Below are 23685 nucleotides of genomic sequence, written 5' to 3' on the forward strand. Positions count from 1 at the left end.
TTTACATGTATTTCTAATAAAATAAAGCCAATATAGCATCCTTATAATGTAAAGATAATATGAAATCCTTTTCAAATACAGAGGGATTGATTTTCTATGGCAGCTCTGCATGGTAGCCAATCGGCTTCTAACTTCAGCTTGTTCAATAAAGCTTTAAAAATTTTATTTTGCACTCTCAGGTTTTAGTAAATCAACCCCAGGATGTTACATTTTTAATTTTTATCCAGCTTTGCCTCTCAAAAATCTTAGAACCGCAGTCTTAACATCTTTATTCTGTAAGCAGTAAATCAGGGGATTTAAAGCAGGTGTGACTGCCGTGTACATAACGGTGAGCACCTGTTCCATCACTTTGTAGTGAAGTGACCGTGGCATGATGTAGACTCCTATACTTGTGCCATAAAATAGAATCAGAACAGTAAGGTGCGATGAACAAGTAGAAAAGGCTTTTCCTCTTCCCTCCTTTGATTTGATATTTAGGATCACACAAACTATTCTGATGTATGACAACAAAATGCAGATAAATGGACAAAGTGCCAGCAGCAATATTTCAAAATATATTTCCATAAAAAACACTTCTGTATTGGCGCATGAGATCTTCATGATAGATTTGGCATCACATAAGTATTGGGGGATTATATTGGAGGGGCAGAAATGTATTTTGGAGGCTGAGAGTGTGGTCATTATCGAGTTTGAACACCCTAAAAGCCATATAGCAGCGGTGATCTGTATGCAGTGATTGCGGGTTGAAGATACGATGGTAATGTAAGGGTAGACAAATGGCAACATAACGATCGCATGCCATTGTGAATAACAGAAGATCTTCTATGCTGCCAGCCGCCCAATAAAAACCCAGCTGGATGAAGCATTGTATGAAGGAGATGGTGTAATTCTCGGTCAATATCATGTTCAGCAGTTTCGGGCTCGTTGATGTTGTGTAACACAGGTCTACCAAAGACAAATTACAGAGAAAAAGATACATTGGGGTATGGAGATGATTATCAAACCATATTACTAGGATTATAAAGGAATTCACAAGCATACCTGTTAGATATATCAAAAGGAACAAAACAAATAAAAAAGGTTTGTCTGCTTCTTTGGTGGAAATTGGCAATAAGTGGAACATTTGAGGAGATGTTTCGTTTTCCAAAAAATCCAAGCCTTCCATTCTCTAAGGAAAAAAAACTTGCTTTAAAATAAATTAATTGATCAAATTCTAAAGCAGGTGACCACATAGCAATACCCAGGTATTCTACACTCATTTCCCCACATTCTCACCTTGCATTGAGATTGTATACTTTTATTAGGGATGATATTAATTTAGTCTCTGTGGCTTATGCCTGGTACACACAGGCCGAATATTGTCCGGTTCAAAGAAACATCAGTCTGTCTATCCGATTAACCCTGGCAGCCAATGGCTGCAAGCGCTGACTGGTGTGTTCTGGCAGGGGGGGCCAGGGGTGGACTGATGACTCATGGGGCCCCCAGGAAAAAGCTAGTGACCCAGTAAAGGCACCTTTTAAATGTGAAACAAAAAAAGTTTCAATATTAAAGTTGATAAAATAGAAAAGAACAAAAGAAAAGAAATTAGCAGGAAAATAATAATTGAATGGAGTAGGAGAATAAGTAGGTTATTAGGGCTGATTAGAGTTAACTAAGGGTCAATAAGTGGTTAAACAGAGGAACAAAAAAAAAAAAAAAAACGTGTTACTTGTTAGTGCACTTTTTAACAGATCTGCAGATGAATAAACAGATTGATACAAAAGTAAGAATATGTTACATTGTATCTTTCTGTAGCCGAGTAATTGTTATTTATAATCAGTGTAAGATTGCTTTTTTTTTTTTTACAGCTGAACCCACCGACCTTCTCTGTGTATACAACAGATGATTACTCAAAGCCGACAAATGTTGTTTGCTGTGGAGGGGGGGGGTCCTGGCACAATACACTACAATAATGTACAATAACATTTTTGCTTTAGATTAGGTCTATTACTGAGTGCTGATTATTGACAGCACTAGATCTAACTAGGGTGACTAAAGCTGATCATAGATGAAATGAAATTGGGGGGTTCGGCAGAAATCAGACAAATTTTGATCTATCAATGGGTAGACTGGTTGTACTGCGGGAGGGATCATCCCATAAACACTGACTGGGTCAATGAGGGGATCAAGCAATTTTCTCTCCTTCAACCTGTGGTTGTAGGAAAGAAAGTTGCACAATGTATGGCCAGCATAACAGCCTGCAGTCATATTTAGACTCGCCACACAAATGCTGAAGCAGGAAAGTGAGGTTAAGGCTGGCCATAGATGAATCACCTTTTTTGGATCAGCCAGCGAGGTGTATGGAGGAATCTTCCCTGCTGCGCTATTGTATTCTGAAAGCAGGACTTCTCCACTGTCAAAATGCACTGATCAGTGCTGCATCTGATTTACCATAGAATATAATGGATGTGTTAACTGGGTGTAATGTACTGACAATGTCATGAATAAAAATCTTAGATAAACACTTTGAATAATAAAAGTTGTGTGGATAATATTGATCATTGAATGGGAGGGGTGTATAAAGGTGTAAATTCATTTCTGCAAAACCAGCCAGATAAAGCAAAGGAGAAGAAAATAGAGGGAGGTGGAGATACAAAAGTAAAAGTTGGGTTGACATGGACTTGAAGAAAAGAATAAAATCTCCAATGGAACTGGGTGAAGCAAATAGTTCTAAAACTCGATTGGGAAGACTAGTTTTATATATATATATATATATATATATACAGTGGGTACGGAAAGTATTCAGACCCCCTTAAATTTTTTCACTTTTTGTTATATTGCAGCCATTTGCTAAAATCATTTAAGTTCATTCTTCTTCCTCATGAATGTACACATAGCACCCCATACTGACAGAAAAACACAGAATTGTTGACATTGTTGCAGATTTATTAAAAAATAAAAACTGAAATATCACATGGTCCTAAGTATTCAGACCCTTTGCTGTGACACTCATATATTTAACTCAGGTGCTTTACATTTCTTCTGATCATCCTTGAGATGGTTCTACACCTTCATTTGAGTCCAGCTGTGTTTGATTATACTGATTGGACTTGATTAGGAAAGCCACACACCTGTCTATATAAGACCTTCCAGATCACAATGCATGTCAGAGCAAATGAGAATCATGAGGTCAAAGGAACTGCCTGAAGAGCTCAGAGACAGAATTGTGGCAAGGCACAGATCTGGCCAAGGTTACAAAAAGATTTATGCTGCACTTAAGGTTCCTAAGAGCACAGTGGCCTCCATAATCCTCAAATGGAAGACGTTTGGGATGACCAGAACCCTTCCTAGAGCTGGCCGTCTGGCCAAACTGAGCTATCGGGGGAGAAGAGCCTTGGTGAGAGAGGTAAAGAAGAACCCAAAGATCACTGTGGCTGAGCTCCAGAGATGCAGTCAGGAGATGGGAGAAAGTTGTAGAAAGTCAACCATCACTGCAGCCCTCCACCAGTCGGGGCTTTATGGCAGAGTGGCCCGACGGAAGCCTCTCCTCAGTGTAAGACACATGAAAGCCCGCATAGAGTTTGCTAAAAAACACCTGAAGGACTCCAAGATGATGAGAAATTAGATTCTCTGGTCTGATGAGACCAAAATAGAACTTGTTGGCCTTAATTCTAAGCGGTATGTGTGGAGAAAACCAGGCACTGCTCATCACCTGTCCAATACAATCCCAATAGTGAAGCATGGTGGTGGCAGCATCATGCTGTGGGGGTGTTTTTCAGCTGCAGGGACAGGACGACTGGTTGCAATCGAGGGAAAGATGAATGCGGCCAAGTACAGGGATATCCTGGACAAAAACCTTCTCCAGAGTGCTCTGGACCTCAGACTGGGCCGAAGGTTTACCTTCCAACAAGACAATGACCCTAAGCACACAGCTAAAATAACGAAGGAGTGGCTTCACAACAACTCCGTGACTGTTCTTGAATGGCCCAGCCAGAGCCCTGACTTAAACCCAATTGAGCATCTCTGGAGAGACCTAAAAATGGCTGTCCACCAACGTTTACCATCCAACCTGACAGAACTGGAGAGGATCTGCAAGGAGGAATGGCAGAGGATCCCCAAATCCAGGTGTGAAAGACTTGTTGCATCTTTCCCAAAAAGACTCTTGGCTGTATTAGATCAAAAGGGGGCTTCTACTAAATACTGAGCAAAGGGTCTGAATACTTAGGACCATGTGATTTTTCAGTTTTTCTTTTTTAATAAATCTGCAACAATGTCAACAATTCTGTGTTTTTCTGTCAGTATGGGGTGCTATGTGTACATTCATGAGGAAGAAGAATGAACTTAAATGATTTTAGCAAATGGCTGCAATAAAACAAAGAGTGAAAAATTTAAGGGGGTCTGAATACTTTCCGTACCCACTGTATATATGTATATATACACACACACACACACACAATATTACCAAAAGTATTGGGATGCCTGCCTTTACACGCACATGAACTTTATTGGCATCCCAGTCTTAATCTGTAGGGTTCAATATTGATATAGCTATAACAGCTTAAACTCTTCTGGGAAGGCTGTCCACGAGGTTCAGGAGTGTGTCTATGGGAATGTTTGACCATTCTTCCAGAAGCGCACTTGTGAGGTCAGGCACTGATATTGGACAAGAAGACCTGGCTTGCAGTCTCCACTCTAATTTATCCCAAAGATCTTCTATCGGCTTGAGGTCAAGACTCTGTGCAGGTCAGTCAAGTTTCTCTACCCCAAACTCGCTCTTACATGTCTTTATGGACCTTGCTTTGTTCACTGGTGTGCAGTCATGTTGGAAAAGGAAGTGCCAACCCCAAACTGTTCCCACAAAGTTAGGAGCATGAAATTGTCCAAAATGTCTTGTTATGCTGACATCTTAAGATTTACCTTCACTGGAACTAAGGGGCCAAACCCAACCCCTGAAAAAGAACCCCCCTCCACCACATGATTTGGATCAGGTCACAAAGCAAGGTCCATAAAGACATGGATGAGTGAGTTTGGGGTGGAGGAAATTGACTGGCCTGTACAGAGTCCTTACCTCAACCCAACAGAACACCTTTGGGATGAATTATAGCACAGACAGGGGGCCAGGCCTTCTCTCAAAAATCAGTGCCTGACCTCACAAATGTGCTTCTGAAAGAAGGGTTAAACATTCCCATAGACACACTCAAAGGGTGGGCCAACTCAATATTGAACCCTATGGACTAAGACTGGGATGCCATTAAAGTTCATGTGTGTGTAAAGGCAGGTGTCCCAATACTTTTGGTAATATAGTGTATTTATATACAGTATACATGACCACTTCACCTTTTTTATGTATGTATTGCTAGCTTACAATTAAGTTCAGTAGATGGAGTTGTGTGGGCTGTAAGGGATAACCCTTACCCAGATATGGCATATGTGTTCACATAGCAATGGTGGAGATCCTCTGGCATAGCAGCTCTTACCTTAAACTAAACTGGGCCCTGGTAAAATAGATGCTTCAAACAAATGGCAGAAAATTACAGCAATCCTGGCTTTAAATAAGATTTTCTAGGCTCACACAGTTATGGAAACACAATCTAGAGGGAAATTTTCTCATTAAGAGAATTACATAATTTCTTTTATTATCCTGAAGGAGTCAGATTATTTTTATGCCTAGTAGGTCACTGGAGATCCGTACTGATCCCAAATGTTGACCAAGAAAAAAGAAATGAAAAAAGCTTTCTAAGTCTCCGTGTCATAACTTGTATGGGCTTATTTTTTTCATTGATGGGTTCAATGGCATGGTGGACACCGGAATGGAAAGAAGGAGAGACATCTGTGTGCATATGTCCCAAGTCATACGAATGCAGCTACGAAAATGGTGGAGGTGAAGCTGGTGGGTCCTTCTCCTGAGGAAGTTGCACATTTATGATGAAAAGTGTAGGATGGAACTTGTTTTATGTCACTTTGGCTTCCTTGGAATACACACTGGTGGGCACAGTGGCGTTTCCAGTTTCATTTTGCAAGGCCTTGTTTTGCTTTGGATGTCTTGTAACTGCAATATATATTTTAATGGGTGAACTTTAACCACTTGCCGACTGAGTACGGTAATAGTACTGCGGCAAAGTGGTTCGTTATCGTCTGACGACGTAGTATTAACGTCGTCAGACACTCCCCCTTCTGGGCGGCGCTTGCGCGCCGCCGGAGGCTCGCTCCAGCTGTTTTCATTCACAGCGGGAGTCGGGCCAGGGGAGGAGCAGCGGCGATCGCCGCTGCTCTGCCCCGATCGCCGGGGATCTAGTGTGGAGATCTCCATAGTGACAGGGAGTGACAGATCGGAGTGTTCAGCATAGCTGGACATCCGATCTGTCCATGACTCACTCAGTCACCTCCCCCCCTACACGTCAGTAAGCACCAGGCATACATTAACCCCTCCCTCTCCAATAAAATTAACCCCTTCCCTGCCAGTGTCATTTTTACAGTAACAGTGCATATTTATAGCACTGATTACTGCAGTAATGTCACTGGTAACCCCAAAAGTGTCAAAAATGTCAGTCAAGGGTCTGATCTGTCCGCCGCAATGTCGCAGTCCCACAAAAAAAATCGCAGATCGCCGCCATTACGCGTTAAAAAAAAAAACACCAAAAATGACAGAAATCTTTCTCTTTGTTAGTAAACGCAATAACTTTTGCGCAAACCAATCAAAATACGCTTATTGCGATTTTTTTTACCAAACATAGGTAGCAGAAAACAAATTGGCCAAAATTTTTTTAAAAAATTGGTTTTTACATCTTTTTTGGGGGGAATTTCATATAAAAAAATGTTAAAAATATTGTTATTTTTTCAAAATAAACGCTCTTTTTTTGTTTATAGCGCAAAAAGTAAAAATCGCACAGGTGAACAAATACCACCAAAAGAAAGCTCTGTTTGTGGGAAAAAAAGGACGTAAATTTCGTTTGGGTACGGCGTCGCACGACCGCGCAATTGTCAGTTGAAGTCGCACAGCGCCGAATCGCAAAAAGTGGCCTGGACGGAAGACAGCAAAATCCTCCGGTGGTAAAGTGGTTAATAAAACATTGATTACACTAAAGGAGGCTTCCCCTTTTCTTTTTGATGGTCTTGCTGCAGAATGTCTGGTGGTCTGAGAGGATTTAAAGGAACAGCGGAATATTTTTCCACATTAATGAAGAATCCAGCTAATGGTGCATTTAGCAGATATTCGGTTCATTCTGACCCAGCGTACGGAACATCCACTGCATGGAAGCACAGTTTGACTTTCTTGTTACAATTGGGTCAACATGGTTTGGTGAGTGCAGTGTGTGGTGTAGTGGAACATACACATATTTGATCTTTTTAGCATGTGGGAACTCACAGATCATACAGTATATATTATGCGGACTTATTAAAGCATACTTTATTTATTACATGTTCCCAAGCTGCACATTTGTGTTTGTAAATATACTGTATCATAAGCTCTGTCTTACCTTATATTTATATAAGGCGGGGGTATTACATTTATGGAGGTCCGATCAGTAAACCTTTCTTCCAGCAGGTACAAATTGCATTTTTCACATCACAGCCCCCCCCCCCCCCCCTTATATAGTATCAATCCTGTTCTTACATCAGTGTCCCCAGCCCCCCGCACATCACAGTCCCTCACTTCACATCACAGTTTTCCGTTCAGAGTAGTGTACTGAATCCCCTTCACATCGCACACTCCTTTTAATCACAGCAGTGTCCTCAACCCCTTTCGAATGATCAACCCCCCCCCCTCCACAGTACTGTCCTCTGCCCCCTTCATATCAACCTCCCCCCACAGCACTGTCATCCATTACATCACCCCCCTACATCACTGTCCCCTTCTCACATCACAGACCCCCCATAGTAGTGTGCTCTGTCCTCTTTACATATCTCCTCACAACAGTGCCCCCTTTACATCACAAATCCCCCCACAGCAGTGTCCTCAACCCCCTTTCAAATGATCAACCCCCCCTCCACAGTACTGTCCTCTGCCCCCTTCATATCAACCTCCCCCCCCCACAGCACTGTCACCCATTACATCACCCCCCTACAGCACTGTCCCCTTCTCACATCACAGACCCCCCCATAGTAGGGTGCTCTGTCCTCTTTACATTCCTCCTCACAACAGTGCCCCCTTTACATCAAAAATCCCCCCCCCCACAGCAGTGTGCTCTGCTCTCTTCACATCACCCCCACAGCACTGCTTCCCTTCACATCAACTGTCCCCCTTCACACCCCACAGCACTGCCCCCCTTCACAACTCCCCTCACAGCACTCCCCCACATTTACGTCCCCCCCACTGCACTGCCCCCCTTTACATCCCCCTATAGAAGCACTACCTCCCCTCAAATCACAAATTCTTCTACAGTAGTGTGCTCTGCTCTCTTCACATTACTGCCCCACATTACTGCCCCCCTTCACACCCCCGATACAGAATCGCCCCCTTTACATCACCCCCCCCCCCACAGCACTGCCCACTTTCACATCTCAACCCCCCCCTACAGTAGTGCACTCTGCCCTTTTCACATCTTCCCCACAGCATTACTCCCCCTTCAACCCCCACACCAAGGCCCTCTTTACATCATCCCCTCACAGCACTGCCCACCTTTAAATCACCCCCCTTACACAGCACTCCGCCCCTTTACATCACCCCCTCCCACAGCCCTGCCCCCTTTCACATCACACCCTTCCCCCACAGTAGTGTGCTCTGCCCTCTTGACATCCATCCACCCCCTCAGTACTGTGTCCTTTACATCACCCCCTCTCCTTCCTCCACAGTAGTGTCCTCTGCCCCCCTTCACTCTCCTACCTTAGACAGAGTGTTGAGCAGGAAGCAGAATAGTAATGAACTGAGTGTGCGAGGCACAGCACAGCATTGGATGGAGGGTGGGACTGGGAGCTGCATGAGTTTTACCAGCAGGTGATTGGTTTCTAGGACTAGCAACCAATCACTTATTGATTAATATAACTAGCAACCAATAACTTGCTGATTAATATGAAAAGGTTCTTTCTGGCAGTTCCTGCTCCCGCCCTCCCAGCAATGCTGTGATGTTCTTCCCGCACTCATTTTATTACTGTTCTGCTTCTCACTCTCTGCTCTGTCTTGAGAATGACAGCGGTGGAGGCTGGGGGAAGGAAGCAGGTCCTAAATGGCCCGGGTTCGGATGGCACAGTGACTTGGTCTGGATCCAATCCGTGGTCCGCCATTTAGTAATGTCTGATACAGTGGTTTATTTTAGTGTAAGCAAATGTATTTATGTATGACAGCAGCTGTATCATTTCACATGCAGGTGTCGGTGCTGGGGGTTTGTGTGCAATTGGGCAGCAGCACAGATGCATGAATGCTTTCACCTGACAGGCAGGGGTCTGCCTGTCAGTTTTACACATGATCACGGTGGCTGCAGCCACCGGATTGTGTGTGAAACCTCCCGCTGTCAGGTCCGAACGATATATGGACCTGGCAGAGAAAGGGTTGAATTAGAACTGCATGGACATTCAAATATTTATATATTCCTAACAAGCAGTATATAATCTTCAAAGCAGGCTTTCACTGACCTTTGTAGTTACAGACACTGAGGAGTAGTTTGCTACCATGAAAGGATGCTGTATTTTTAAATGAGCACTAAAGTTTCTATGAATAAACAGGATCTATGAATAAAAGGGGGCTGAGTTATCAATCATCCTGTTCCAGTCATACAGGCTGTAGTATGACTTCTATGAATGGAGCAGCTAAGCAGAAAGGGCAGGCAAACTAAAGCTCTCTTGATGAGAGCCTGTGACAGCCCCTTACTTGTATTAACTCAGAAGATTACGAAAGCGGGGGTAGCCAGGGGTCAGAAAAAAATTTTCACTAACAGAAGAGGAATCAGCCCATGGCACACATCCTGCTGACTGTAAGTTATGTCCCTTATGCTGATTTTTCAGTTTTTTCATTTTGACTGCACTTAGACTTTTTTAAGAAGTTAAGGTTTTTTGAAAATTGATTATTCTTTCATATCATACTGTACTCGCTTCTTTCCCCAAATGCAAGGTTTCATTTTTATTTTTATGTCATTTCTCTCTAGGTCTTTCTCTGGGAAGTAAAATTGGGAAATAATTATTTAATTTTGTTACACAAATGGACAGATCTCTTTGGTTAGTGTTCCATATAGAGCATGCTCAGAGTTGAACTCCAGGAAGAAAAAAATATGTATTTGATCTGTGTTTGCTATTTGGTAGGCATTTCTTCACATTCTGTTCCAGAGAGTTAACAGGAAGTAATTGCAATTCTACTCAAAGTTAGAAAACAAATTCTGTCCCTTGTCGGTTGTACCCATAGGAAGATATCCTCACTAATTCCATTCTGGAACCATAAAATGTTGTATTTTTGTGCATTTTCGCCTTGATAACGATGGCTTGACCCTATAGGTAGTGAGGGTGGATCTCCACAATGGGGACAAAGACAACAATAAAAACCCATCAAATAATATTGAATGGTGGCACTGGATCTACTGTGATGGTTGGAATTGTCAACATATGAGTTCTGGGATGGTTAAAAGGTATATCTGTAACCTCCAGGAGCTGTTTCAAGCCTATTGCACTCATAAAAACCACTAAAAATCACCTAGTTTTACCATATGTATTATAGAGTAATGTATATTTCCTAGTTTTACCATATGTATTATAGAGTAATGTATATTTTCTGGAATATCACATGTTGATGTGATATTTAGTTGACATTGCTCTTTGGTAGAGTTACCACAGTGGTACAATGGAACCTAACTGTGACCAAAATGGTGGTATTTATAGTAGAATGTTTTTTTTTTTTAAATGAACTGTACCCCTGATGGAAGCAGATCTCCTGATCCCCAAATCTTCTTGGTATTCAATTTTATTATAAACAATAAAGTGGGCTTTACAAACCCAAGGTTTCTCTTGTTTTTGCTTTCTACTCTATTTAAACAAGTTCTGAGGTTGAATACAAATTATTTCTCAGTTTCTTTAATTAGAGACAGACCTAGTTTATTTTGGATTGAGAACAGGCTACTAATATGAACATAAGGGCACACATTGAAAACAAAAAGTAATGTGAAAAAACCCCACAAGGCTTGTATGTAGGTGAGCAGAGAGTTCACCCTATAGGGGCAAGAACTGCCTTGATGGCTCCATGGTGAAGGTCGTCTGTTCCCACTCGGCCTCTGGGGTAGGTGCTGTTTTAGTCACCCATTCCAGCAACCATATGTAATACATTTTTTTGCATAATTTGATAGTCTACAAAAATTGTTATCGGTATTACGTTGCATGTTCATTTTGCTGTTCATAGAACCCAATCCCCTCAATTAGACTCCTAAAGAAGCGGGTGACTGTAAAACATGTTGGGTCCAACTGACTACATCTCCCTATGGGACTAGCATCTGATGGTGCTGATGACATCGATTGTGTGGGTGTAGTGCAGTTGTATACAGTAGAGGGGACATATATATATATATGCCATAGTTTATTGTAGATGTTTTTGTAATGTCAGACAATGTTAATAAAAATGTTGTAATTGTTCAATCCAGTGTGATGTCTGATGACGGTACCAAGGAAAATTCTCTTGCCCCTCCATTTCTTTTGTCCAAATACATGACTATATAGGATGTAGGTACCAGTTACTTATTCATTCTGAGCATTTGACTTTTTTTTGCTAGGGGCAGGTTAGGTAACCACAGACATTAAAATAGCTCTCGACACTTCAGTTACTAAGACATTAACCTCTTCATGCCAGGACCAACAGACACTTTAATCCAACCTATATCTCTCTGAATTTATTAGCGTTACATGAATGGAATAAAAAACATGTCCTATTCTTCACCAGACCTTTGTTTCTTTCTTGGCACAAATGTCTTGTTATTTTTATCACTCTGTATATTATATTCTCTTTGCTATATAGGCACACATCACAGGAATCTACTGCACTTTTACTTTTGCAAAGCCTTGCTCTCATGACTCCTAAGGTCAGGTCCTTAAGCCAACCTTGTGCCACGGCAGGCTCCAATATGGAGACCAAACCGTTAATTAAGAGACATGAAGCACACCTGTCCTCTTGCCAACAAGGCTGCTGTCACTTGCCCCAGCCACCCACTTCCTCCTCCAGCTGTCTGCTATATATTGCAAAGCATCCCAACCCAGAAGGTTGAATGTGTGATTCACATATGTACTTAAAGTGGAGTTCCACCCATTTTAGTAACTTTAGATGTATGTAATCCCCTTTAAAACGACTTTTACCAATGGAAACGTTTTTTTTTTTGCTAGTAAATACCTTATTTTCTGCTTTATTCATCCTCTCCTCACTTCCGGGTCCGGTTGGCGATTACGTCATTCGGCGATTCGCAGGTTGTGTTGGGATGTATCTCAGGGCATGAAATCTCGCATTATTACACAGGAGATGAGCTGTACTGCGTGCTCTGCCCCGCCTCCGCCCCGCCTCTTTGTTTCAGAGACTGTATATGAGAGGTTTCAATATAGGAACCACTATAACGTGAAACACTTTTAAAATCCCTTCCAGAAGGTCATATTGGTCTTAACATGGTATCAGATGCACAGATACACCTGATCCACTGTAGATGATCACGATGGTGAGGTAGGAGGAACAGGTGGAGAAGGCTTTATGTTGATCCTCAGTGTGCCAAAAAACATGAAATCTTCCTATACCTGTATAAAAATCCCATTATGTACAGTAGGTTCACTCCTTAATTAAATCACTATGGCCAGTCATAAGTGATAGTCCCAAGTATGCTCTCCCACTCTTCTGAATAAAGACTTTCTACAAGTGTGTCTGACCTAGCTAATGTGATTTAGTTTAGGTCTGGACATAAAGATGTGTCTGTGTATAGCGGAGAGGGAGAAAATGCTTAGAACATCACTTAGGACCGGTCGTAGAGATTTAGGAAGCAGTTTATTCACTGTACATGATGGGAATTGTTATACATGCATAGGAGGATTTCATGTTTTTAGCACACTGAGTTTTAGAGGATCAGTTTATTTTAATACGGAGGATGTGAACAATGAATGGATTTGAATAACAATCTGAAGAACTTTCACAAATGTTATGACCTTATATTAGTGTATTAGTAACAATATTGGTGCTCTTTTATACAAGACTGAGATTCATTTGTATGTTATCAGAGTTATAGTGTCATGAATTGGGGGACTGGTTCGGATTTTGGACCCTCCATGCATCCTACACACTGGATGGCGGTGTGTTTAGAGAGGTTAAAGCTGACCTGATACAGGGAAGCAGAGAGACAATGATCTTGGAAAGCACAGAATACAGGACTCAAAGGAATGGCAGTAGTATAGTGCAGTGCAGGTAACTGTCTTACAGGTAGGCAGAGACACGTACTGCACTGTGGTGCATGACTCACAGGGAGACAAAAGTATCAGAAGTGCACAGGGGTCTCAGGGAATGCAGGTAAACAAGATACAGTTGGGGTACATTAACCTAAGACAGGAAGGATACATATTGGTACAGTCTGGGGGGGGGGGGGTACCCAACCTGCTCACACAAAGGAGGTGCAGAGGCTAAGGAACCACCTAGTCTTCTCCAGACCTCCTGGAGGTAGAGATGGGATGCATTGCAGGCATTTCCAAGATTGTGACTCTTGGGCTCACCCCAGCAGGGAGCTTCTGGACATCATACACTTACAAAAGTGACACTCGTATAGTGCACAATCTATCTTTACCAGCCCGTCTCCGGCCGCATCCTCTGACCATAAAGTTCGATCATGCGCTATACAAGTGTTCATTTTATAAGTGTATGGTGTTGTGTTTTTTATATAATAAAGCTGTGAAGTACCCTTTCCTTCTTTAAAACCCGGGTTTGACTGTCAAGTGCTCATTGTAGAATAGCGCCTGTGGAAAGATCCCCCACACCCTAGTGAAAGCGCTGGATTCTGCACGTATATACGCATTTGTGGTTTGTTGACATTACCAGCCATTACCTCTGGTGAGTTATTTAGCAGATTCGGTGGTGTACTATGTAGTGAAGGCGGGGTATGTTTCTGAGATGGGACTTTTTTTGGCATATTTTGGAGATTTGAAGATCTTTGATTGCATGGGACACTTTACTACACTGGAGAAACATATGGATTGTTTTGGCATATTTTTAAATACATTTATAACATTTATATAAAATAAGCACAGGGCACTTTTGGATTGTTTTAGCACTTTATTCTGCACTGTTGGTACATATGCATTTTGTTTTCACTGATGATTACACATAATATAAAAGGTTGTATTAAATGGTGATAGCGCTATCTTCACATAAGTACTTCAGGCATGTACACTTCTGACTGGGAATTTAAGGGATTCCTGGGTGACATTATTGGGTGTTTATTTTATGATAATGTCACCCAGGATAATGTCCAAAAATCAAAGTGACTGTGCACATTTAGTGAAAAAAAAAAAAATAGATCACCCGTAATATTCCAACCAGATTCTCATCCAGGAATGCATTTTGGATGATCATGAAAAGGGAGGGCAGGAAGTGTGGGCAACTACCTCTTCCTGTACCATACCAGGTCACATGGATTCAGCATGGGGGCACCTTGCAAGGGGGTGGCAAGGACCCACTTAATTTGCTGAATCCTTATATACAGGTCCCTCTCAAAAAATTAGCATATTGTGATAAAGTTCATTATTTTCTGTAATGTACTGATAAACATTAGACTTTCATATATTTTAGATTCATTACACACAACTGAAGTAGTGCAAGCCTTTTATTGTTTTAATATTGATGATTTTGGCATACAGCTCATGAAAAACCAAAATTCCTATCTCAAAAAATTAGCATATTTCATCCGACCAATCAAAAAAAAAAGTGTTTTTAATACAAAAAAAGTCAACCTTCAAATAATTATGTTCAGTTATGCACTCAATACTTGGTCGGGAATCCTTTTGCAGAAATGACTGCTTCAATGCGGCGTGGCATGGAGGCAATCAGCCTGTGGCACTGCTGAGGTGTTATGGAGGCCCAGGATGCTTCGATAGCGGCCTTGAGCTCATCCAGAGTGTTGGGTCTTGGTCTCTCAACTTTCTCTTCACAACATCCCACAGATTCTCTATGGGTTCAGGTCAGGAGAGTTGGCAGGCCAATTGAGCACAGTAATACCATGGTCAGTAAACCATTTACCAGTGGTTTTGGCACTGTGAGCAGGTGCCAGGTCGTGCTGAAAAATGAAATCTTCATCTCCGTAAAGCTTTTCAGCAGATGGAAGCATGAAGTGCTCCAAAATCTCCTGATAGCTAGCTGCATTGACCCTGCCCTTGATAAAACACAGTGGACCAACACCAGCAGCTGACATGGCACCCCAGACCATCACTGACTGTGGGTACTTGACACTGGACTTCAGGCATTTTGGCATTTCCCTCTCCCCAGTCTTCCTCCAGACTCTGGCACCTTGATTTCCGAATGACATGCAAAATTTGCTTTCATCCGAAAAAAGTACTTTGGACCACTGAGCAACAGTCCAGTGCTGCTTCTCTGTAGCCCAGGTCAGGCGCTTCTGCCGCTGTTTCTGGTTCAATAGTGGCTTGACCTGGGGAATGCGGCACCTGTAGCCCATTTCCTGCACACGCCTGTACACGGTGGCTCTAGATGTTTCTACTCCAGACTCAGTCCACTGCTTCCGCAGGTCCCCCAAGGTCTGGAATCAGTCCTTCTCCACAATCTTCCTCAGGGTCCGGTCACCTCCTCTCGTTGTGCAGCGTTTTCTGCCACACTTTTTCCTTCCCACAGACTTCCCACTGAGGTGCCTTGATACAGCACTCTGGGAACAGCCTATTCGTTCAGAAATGTCTTTCTGTGTCTTACCCTCTTGCTTGAGGGTGTCAATGATGGCCTTCTGGACAGCAGTCAGGTCGGCAGTCTTACCCATGATTGCGGTTTTGAGTAATGAGTTTTTAAAAGCCTCAGGAATCTTTTGCAGGTGTTTAGAGTTAATTAGTTGATTCAGATGATTAGGTTAATAGCTCGTTTAGAGAACCTTTTCATGATATGCTAATTTTTTGAGATAGGAATTTTGGTTTTTCATGAGCTGTATGCCAAAATCATCAATATTAAAACAATAAAAGGCTTGCACTACTTCAGTTGTGTGTAATGAATCTAAAATATATGAAAGTCTAATGTTTATCAGTACATTACAGAAAATAATCAACTTTATCACAATATGCTAATTTTTTGAGAGGGACCTGTATATTAAACAATATAATAAATAATAAACAATCTTTATTTTCATTTCTTGTTACGTTTATTTTTTCTTTCTTGTTCATTTTTATTTTTATCTTTTGTTTCAGTGATTCAACAAGCTAAGTGTCAGCAATTTAGGGTTTACATTTAAGTGATGCAATTGTTTGATTTGTATATTGTATTCAGGGTTATTATTGTGAATAATCTTCATTGATATTCTCTTTATATGGAGTAGCATAAGATTTTGTGAACTTTCTTTATTTTGTTGTTTATGACTATGAAGCTACATTATGCTTCACCTTTATTACATGGTGTTGAAAAAATAAATAGTTTAACTTTTTCCTGTCTTTGTTCTGATCTCATTTAACCTTAAGGGTTTTACAGTAAGGGCCACAAGACTGTGGAATTCTCTACCAGAAAAGGTAGTAACTGCGGGAAGTATGGTGGCTTTTAAAAGACTCTTGGACGTACATCTCAAGGATAAAAACATTCAAGGGTATGGGAAATGATTCAAACCTACACAGGTTGAACTGGATGGACTATTGTCTTTATTCAACCTCAACTACTATGTAACTATGTAACCTTAGGCATCTGCACATAAGCACTGCTGTGTTGTGCATGTTATTCACACATTCAGTATAAGTGAATTAATACATGGTCATCAAATGAAGCCGGTACATGCCAGTAGAAAGAGTATCAGGACCTCAGGGCTCATGGATTGTTTTACATCCTTGTATAAACTGGCTTTGCGGTATCTTGTTCTTGTGACTGATTGTATCATGAGTAGCAATGAGTTGAACTGCCCTGGATTTGGTTAAAAAATCCATTCGGCCAGGAGAAGTGATTTTTTAAGCGCTTAAAGTGAAATATTAAACACTTGATGCCCCACCAGAGTAGGCAACAGCGACAGGGTGGTTTGGGCAGGCTCAGTCTTGGGCATTTGGGTGCACAGAGTGATCCTCTTTTGACCACTGTGTCTGATGTACCTATTGTTGCCTGTATCCAGTTACTGATCACATGATAACAATGTAAACAATTTGTCAATGACTTTCCATTCATGAACAGCTTGCTTACTAGTGTGATCTGTGATTGGCCTAAAGCAATCACATGGTATCTGGCTACCTGTACCATGTGATCAGCTTAGCCAATCACAACCATAATCACTCCCCATATCTGCAGGATGCCAGGAACAGAGCTGGGCAACAGGGAAAGTGTAACTTTAGCATGCAGGAGTCCTACCATCAATGGCAAGTAGAATTTTTCTCATTGCACATGTTCCAGGAGATTGTTTGAAGCAAGTGGGTGCTGTATTAACTACCAGCTGGGAACCAGTATCAACACACGTTAAAGCATATAACAACAGTGCACTATGCATCTTCAGAATAGCATCCACAAGTTTAGCAAAGTGATCAAATCACAGTGGAAAAATTTTACATTTTGAGGCTATACCTGATCCCTTCATCAGGCATGTTAATGAAGTGGTCCTCTGTTGCCCCAAAATGTCTCAATTTACTGAAATACAAAACAAAGAAAGGGCGCACCAGCCTAGCGCATTATCCTCAGCGAGTTTATTGAAAATAAAAAGATATAAATCAGCTACTCACAAACAAACGTGAAAGTCAAACATATCAATTCCATAAGGTAGCATCACTGCAGAAGTCCGATATCTCATGAATGCAGAGGGCTGACGCGTTTCGAGGCCGTGCCTCTTCCTCAGAGCCTTTGTAAGTAGCTGATTTATATCTTTTTATTTTCAATAAACTCGCTGAGGATAATGCGCTAGGCTGGTGCGCCCTTTCTTTGTTTTGTATTTCAGTGTTTTGGTGGACCGCCCCGGTCGTAGGGGGCAGCAAAGCCCAGCCATAGTGGATGCCAAGTTTGAGTACAAGTTCCAGGATTGAGGCAGCCTGAGGACCAGGTTCCGAACGCGCAGGAGTAGGGTGCTGAACAGCACTAATCTTTTTCTGGAATGTCTCAATTTACTGTTGTGATGTCATAATTTTATTACAACTTTGGACACTATTCTAAAGATCCATGGTGTGCCAGTAATGTATCCTTTTACATAATTAGTGGCCATCCAATGGAGAGAAAGAAGACAAGATGGTGGCGGTGGACAAAGCAGTGACAGCAAATGTGGATCTGTAAGCTCTGGCAGAGAGCAGACTAGGAAGTGAACCTGCCATAATGTGTAAGTATTCTGTGTATACTTGCACATTATTGCAAGAGACCCCTTCATCAGACTCTAAGAAGGGAACTGCTGCTCCTTCATTGTCACTGCCACTGTTTGGTGATGGGTCATTTGCCAAGCTAGGTGACGAAATTAAAAGTCCAGTTGAGCAGAATTACAAATCTCTTGGTGGCTAAGACAGTACACATATTTCAATTCACTGGGATTTTACACACTGCAAATATGCAAATATCCCTCAAAAAAATTTATTCAATTTCAAAATCAATCTGGACATGGACAGACTTAGTAAAGTCTTAGAACATCTTAAAACATCTCAACATTTTTTTGTGGAGGACACACTCTTTTCAAATTTGTTTACTCTAACCAACCTAATTAGGGCTCTTTTGATTTCCTTGTTTGGTAGACTGTATATAAGTGGGTTTATCACTGGCACAACTGCTGTAAACAAAACACTCAATGCTTGTTCTAGCCCAACAAGGTGGCTTTCTTGTGGCATCATGTACATACACAAAACTGTCCCATAAAAAACACTGATGACGGAGAGGTGAGATGAACAAGTGTTTAAGGTTTTCCATCTTCCTTCCTTAGACTTTATGTGTAAGATGACACGGATAATTTTCATGTAAGATATGACAGTGCATGAGAATGGACAAATACCAAATACAAATAATTCAATACACATAACGATATAAAACAACTCAGTGCCTGTACAGGCTATCTTTAGGAGAGCTTTTGGATCACAGAAGAATTGTTCAACTATGGTTGACTCACAAAAGGACATATGTGAAGCAGTTATTGTGAACAATAAGGAATTAACATATCCAGAAACCCAAATGACAATTATGAGCTTAATGCAGTTCTCTCTGCTGAACACAGAATGGTAATGTAAGGGCCTGCAAATAGCAACATATCGATCGTACGCCATTGTGAAGAGAAGGATGTCTTCTGTGCTGGCACTTCCCCCATAGAAGTATAGCTGAGTGAAGCACTGGTTGAAGGATACTGTATTATGGTCAAATAGTAGCATGTCAAGAAGTTTGGGGACATTGACAGTGGTGTACAAAATATCTATAGTAGACAAGTTACAGAGAAATATATATAAAGGGGAGTGTAGGTGCTGGCTGTGATATATAACAATAATAATAATACAATTCATCAGGACGCCAGTAAGATATAAAAGAAAAAACATAATGAAAAATAGTAGTTTTTTTCCAGATACGAAGGGGAAAACAAGAAGATGGAATTCTTTAGACGATGTATAGTTTTCCATTGGCTGCTTTTCTTTTGTTCCAAGAAAAAAAATAGTCATGTATTACATAACGGTTTTTAAAAAAACTAAAACATGGGCAAGTAAATAGCCAAGGTGCTTTAATCCGAATAAAAATGTATGTTTTCTACCTGAACTGGAGTAATAAAATTACCCCATATGCATTAACTAGAATATAATTGGGCAAAACAGTAATGGAGAAGAATACTAGTTAACTATATTTATGGTCAAAATATTTTTTTGTATTTTATATCAATTTGTTTAACTTTTTTTAGCCAGCAGCTGGAACTCATTTAATATATTTACTTTGATTGCATGAGTTAAAAAAAAAAAAAATAGAACCTGTTATAGTGCTAAATAACTGAAGTTCAGATTACAGAAACAGATCCCCTCTCTGGTCATATAGGGAAGTAGGCTTTTAATTTGAAAAAAAAGTTAAGATCTAAGGAAACAGCTACCACTGAGCTTTTTTTTTTTTTTTCTTTTCTTCCAAAACCATTGTCATGGCTGTACCCTATATTTAATGTTTATTTTTAAATTCCTTTTTTTTTAAATATTTGTAATTTAAGCAAATATAAAACATAAGTTTAAACTTGTCGAACAGAAAAAAAATAGGATTCTCACCAAATCATTATAGTTTATTTTCTAATCTATACTGTCTATGTTAGGTTGCTGTTACTCTACATGCTATACTACAAGTTTCACATATTATAAAGATGAATTTTATCATTGTATTCAAAATCATATGTCACTGAAAGCACTGTCATTACTGATAGGTGGGAAAAGGCTGTATCTGTATCAATTAGGTTGGCTACAAATATACATTTTTTTTTTAAACTATTGCAAAATACTGCCCTATCAATGTTTTTTTTTTATTTTTTATTTTAGTAGTTTTCTGTTAGACTTGTTAGTTTTTATTTATTTTACATATGTAGATTTCACAGCAAAGTTCTTAAAAGCAAATAAAGATTGAAAATCCAAAAAACATGGTATAAATTACTCTCATTTTTCATTTCTAGTCATAAATGACTTCCTATCATTCATAGAAAAATATGCAACGGTATGACACATGTATCCAAAATTAATGTAATTAAAATACAAATAGTAAAGTGTAGAGAATGATTTCCCTACACACAGATTATTTTGATTTGTTCAGCAATTCTTGCCCAATACCAGCCATCACTTATAGAATTCTTTTTTTCTTTCTTTTTTTTAATGGTAAATGTAGAATGTGTTCATATTTGCTCAAAAAATATTTAGGTTCTACTTTTTGATTTAAGTGTATTTCAAGTCAAAAACAAAAAAGTTTTTTTTTAGTATATCTCTGCAATATTTGTATTTTCCCCATATTTTATATCTGCAAGTACAGAAAGATAGCTGTTGAGATGCCAGAAATGCAGTGTGCTCCTGCTATTTTAGCTGAAAACACAAGTTCTGAATTTAAAGGTATCCCCATAACCCCTTCTTGTTCCCCAAATGTTATCAGATCACAATATGTCTGGCAGGATTGACATGCACAAAGTATTTTGCACTAATTAAACAGATATAATACAACTCTTTCTGTTATATTTACCAGATCAAAGGGAAACAAATATGACAACACTTGCTCCTTGCATGGTATCTATGGAGAAAGTCATGGTTGTCACTGGACTTGTCTCTTGATTTGGACTACAAACACAAATTCCTCTCTTCAGTTCCATTGCATGGTGGGCAGAGTAATTTGATCAGGTTGAGATTTCACTTCACCTCACAGGAAGTGACGAAGAAAACTTACACCACATCTAAGGGCTGACAATCTACAAATTATTACATTTTTGTTCTTGGGTTTAGATATGTTTTAATAGTAGGTTGCTTGAAAATAAACTCTGGTGTAAAAAATATATATTCTAATCAAGTATGTATTTTTTTAAGCCCCTTTCACACGGACATTCAGATCAGGTCCGCTGTCAAGTTTTTCAGGTGGACCAGATCGGAACCTCCAATCTTCTCTATGGAGCAGCGGGTGTAACTGGACATGTGTCTGTTTACACCCACCTACATCCAAGCAGATCTGCCAAAAACAGACGGATGGGGATCTGTTCTCCTTCCATCTAGCGGATCAGATGGCAGCCAGATATAAACAGACAGGTGGTCAATTTATCTCTGGCCACCCATAGAGAAGGTCTGTGTCCCTGTCCGCTCTGCTTTAGTGGAGCAGATATTGACCTGTCATCCACCTGCTAAGAGGGGATCAGCGTAGAGAACTCCTGCTGAACAAGCTGATTGCAGCCACAGTCCGCCCCGTGTGAAAGGGGCCTCAGAAAAATCCCTTTTATTGTTCTCACCCTTCTCCAAATGTCTTTCTTTTTTTTTTTTTTTTGCTGCTGTGATCCAACTTCCTGGTAGAGAGTAGCTATGTTCGTTCTCCATGGTGCCACTGTATGTAGAAACATAGTCACCATATCTTGCTCACTCCCAAGATGGACTATGAGTTAGGGACTATGTGATTTGTAGTGTGCATAGAGCAGTCAATTACATCTTAACCACTTGCCGACCGCCCGCCGCCTTTTTACTGTGGTAGGGCGGCTCGGGTGCATCCATTCACGTAGTACTACGTGACTGAGTGCATGTGGTTTTGATGGCGCGTGCTTTGACACGGCGGGAGGCGGGGCGCGATTGCCACTGCCATCCCACGATCGTCCGAGAAACCGAGAGAAGACCTGTCTGCTTATGTAAACAAAGCAGGCGGATCTTCTCTCAGACAGACAGGCAGGGAGATATCAGCAGTTTCAGCTAAGCTACAACCTCGATCTCTCTGTGCCTGTCACAGAACCTTTCCCCACACAGTCAGCAAGCATATTAGGCATACATTTAACCCCTTTGATCACCCCCTGTATTAACCCCTTCCCTGCCAGTGTCATTTATACAGTAACAATGCATAATATTTAGCACTGATTACTGTATTAGTGTCACTGGTCCCCATAAAGTGTCAAAAATGTCAGTTAGGGGTGCGATTTGTCCGCTGCAATGTCGCAGTCCTGCTAAAAATTGCAGATCACCGCCATTGCTAATAAAAAAATAAAAAATTTAATAAAAAGTCAAAAAATCTATCCCTTAGTTTGTAAACGCTATAACTTTTGCGCAAACCAATTAAAATACGATTTTTTGGATTTTTTTTTTTACCAAAAACATGTAGCAGAATACAAATTGGCCTAAACTGATAAAAAAAATCAAAATTTTTAATTTTTTTTATTGGGAATGTTTTATAGCAGAAAGTAAAAAATATGTCGTTGTTTTCAAAATTGTCGCTCTTTTTTTGTTTATAGCGCAAAGTCTAAAAAAAAACCACTGAGGTGATCAAATTCCACCAAAAGAAAGCTTTATTTGTGGGAAAAAAAGGACAACAATTGTCTTTGGGTACAGCGTCATACGACCACGCAATTTTCCGTTAAAGTAATGCAGTCCCAAATCGCAAAAAATGGCCTGATCATTAAGGAGGTAAAACCTTCCGGGGCTGAAGTGGTTAAGAAAAGGTAGCAGCATGTACATTGCCCATGACTATAATGGTACATATCTCATCATGTAACTCTGCCAAAAATGAACACGTAAAAACAGGGCCTTTTTGTTAACCCCTCAATGAAAATCAGTGTTGTCTGACCACTTAAAAACAATGTCATTTCAAAAAGCTAAAATAAAAAACAAATTAGGGCAGAATTTGCCACAGCTTCCTCTCGTTTTAAATCTAGATGGATGGAAGATGTTAGAACAGAACTTTTTTCCAATCAGAACAGATTTAAAGCATAACTCCACTTTTGTTGAGAAAAAAAAACATTCCCCTCTGGGTGATCTCTGTAAATTACAAGGATTTTACCAAACTTTGTTGCAGATTCCTACCTTTTGTTATTCTAAAGAAATCATTGTTTGTTCCTCTGTGCTGAGTGGGTCAAATGGGAGTGGTTTCATAATTATCTAGCAGCTGTGGCAGATGCAGAGCTCCAGTGAGGAAATCTGCTGGGCCTGCATCCCTTTAGACGTGTTCCTTTTGGAAGT

The 23685-nt window shown here is 40.5% G+C and overlaps 1 pseudogene across 1 annotated transcript; it reads right to left on the reverse strand.

The window, feature by feature from the left end:
• Nucleotides 1-219: 219 nt before the first annotated feature.
• LOC309558561 (olfactory receptor 1M1-like) lies at nt 220-1039 on the reverse strand (annotated as a pseudogene). Its single transcript has one exon. The product of its transcript is annotated as an olfactory receptor 1M1-like (transcript).
• Between the last annotated feature and the right edge of the window lie 22646 nt (nt 1040-23685).

This window comes from Pelophylax lessonae, assembly GCF_965119305.1.
Source record: "Pelophylax lessonae genome assembly, chromosome: 6".
Taxonomy (NCBI): domain Eukaryota; kingdom Metazoa; phylum Chordata; class Amphibia; order Anura; family Ranidae; genus Pelophylax; species Pelophylax lessonae.